The sequence below is a fragment of the Aythya ferina genome (assembly GCF_964211825.1).
Source record: "Aythya ferina genome assembly, chromosome: 3".
In the NCBI taxonomy this organism is placed as follows: Eukaryota; Metazoa; Chordata; class Aves; order Anseriformes; family Anatidae; genus Aythya; species Aythya ferina.
In genome coordinates, this window is record NC_140298.1 from 60,551,770 (window position 1) to 60,553,635 (window position 1,866).

The 1,866-nt window shown below is 43.4% G+C and overlaps 1 long non-coding RNA gene across 2 annotated transcripts; it reads left to right on the plus strand.

Annotated features, from left to right (window-relative positions):
* Nucleotides 1-505: 505 nt before the first annotated feature.
* On the plus strand, nt 506-1,561 carry LOC311435074. Of its 2 annotated transcripts, XR_014691910.1 has the most exons (4): nt 506-648; nt 728-830; nt 1,036-1,223; nt 1,316-1,561. It is a non-coding gene; the product is annotated as an uncharacterized lncRNA (long non-coding RNA). The 2 variants fall into 2 exon arrangements; XR_014691909.1 differs by having other exon boundaries at nt 506-830.
* Nucleotides 1,562-1,866: the final 305 nt, after the last annotated feature.

Here is a 1,866-nt window from a genome sequence, read left to right on the forward strand (position 1 = left end):
CAGTTTTCACCAGCCACACTCTGTCTTTCACAGTTCTGTGCTCCAAAACCCATCTCCCCCCCAGCTCACATCTCTTCATCTCAGCTTCAGCCATATGGGACCCCATCTCCTGCTGCCTTCTCTCTGCTCTCCTGCCTGGAAACAACCTCCCCTTTCCTCCATTTTCTCCTCTTCCTTCCCGACACAGGCTTGTTCCCCACAGCCTGCCCTGCCTGTTTTGGGCACGACCTCTCCATTGCTCAGTGTATACGCCCAGCCTGGCATGCAGGGGTTCCTTCTCAGGCACCGCTGTAGTAACAACCGCAGAACTGCATTGTGCTCGTGTCTTTACTAGCTTATACAGGAATACACAGTGGTGTTTTACAAGGCTATAAAAATACATCTTAAAGGAAGCGAGCACAGGAAAACAGGAGGAGTGGGGCCAGATCAGCTGATGTAAATAAAGGCTGCATTGAATTAAATAGCGCTGCGACTATTTACAGCAGCTGCAGGACCTGGCCTGTGGCCTCCTCTTAAAGCAGGGAGGTGCTGCAGCATCCTCTTTCTGTTGTGATAGATGCTGGCCTGAGCTCCCCTTGCCCATGTAGCAGAGAGGGATGCTGGCAGGGAGGAGGAATGGAAAGCACAGCTGTACTGCACCTACAGAGGGTAATGCTTACAGCCAGGATGCTGCATGGTGCCCAGCAGTGAGGACAGGCTCATTTTCTTCTGCCTGTCCCCACAACAGACTGGCTGTCACCTGGGGATAATTCCCCATGGCTGGATCTGGGCAGGAGTTGCAGTATTCACCAAACCATGCCATGTCGAGGCTCCAAAAACTACTTGGCAAGGTAAGGTCAAATCCAGCACAAGGGGTGGACTTCTAGGTGGCGCAAAGAAAACAAGAAGAAAGGAAAGGAAGTCATTTGGGAAAGGTCAAACTTTATGTTTTGACACTTTCTGTTCTGAGAACAACTGAATTTGTTTCAGTTTAACCTGAAACAAGTGTTAAACTTTCCATTCAGCCCCTGAAATAATAGGCTTGTGCCATGGTAGTGCTTTTTTACAGACCTGCTCCCTGGGGTGTACAGCAAAGCTCATTTCATCTTTCCTGGATCAAATATTTGTAAGAACAAAAATTCCAATAGTGATCCTTCAGGAGAGATGGTTTCCCAGTGAGGCTTCAGGATAATGTGAACTTCCATCTCTGGCAAGCTGCTGTACTGAGCACTCACAGAATCCAGGTATGCAAGTAAAATAAATGGACTAGTTTTGTAGGATTACATCAATGAAATGGATAGTGCTGTTTTCATGTTGTTTATGTTGTTCTTCCAAGACTTTTCAGGGATAAAGGAAGTTTTCTCTGTGGGAGTGAAGTTCCATCAACAATCAGAAGAGCCTATGGATAGGAAATGTTACCTTTACACTCAACCAGACTGCCTCAGTTGTCTTGTTTGAGTTGACTACAGATTTCCATATGTTCAAAGCAGAGCATTTTAACTTCTGTTATAAATTACAAAAATTAATATATATATATATTCAGTTTTGAATTTTTAAAAGAAAATTTCAACCAATGACATCACTTGGGGTGTGTGTTTTTTTTTTTCTTATATTATTGAAATAAAATGCTCAGAGAACTTCAATGACATTTAAATATGCGTTTGTCAGCTGTGTTCTGAAAAAAAAAACAAAAAAAAAAACAAACACATAGATTTACATGGTTCTTTGGAAATTTTTGATTTATTTTATTTTTAATGAAACAAACAGCTGTAAAGAAAAAGTGCAAACTCTCTTCCCAGAATCCAGGTTTGTGATTTTGGCTGCGGATGGGTGATGAAAGGTGGTCACATATGGGATGGGTCTTTCAGCTTGCATCTCTGGTGGCTC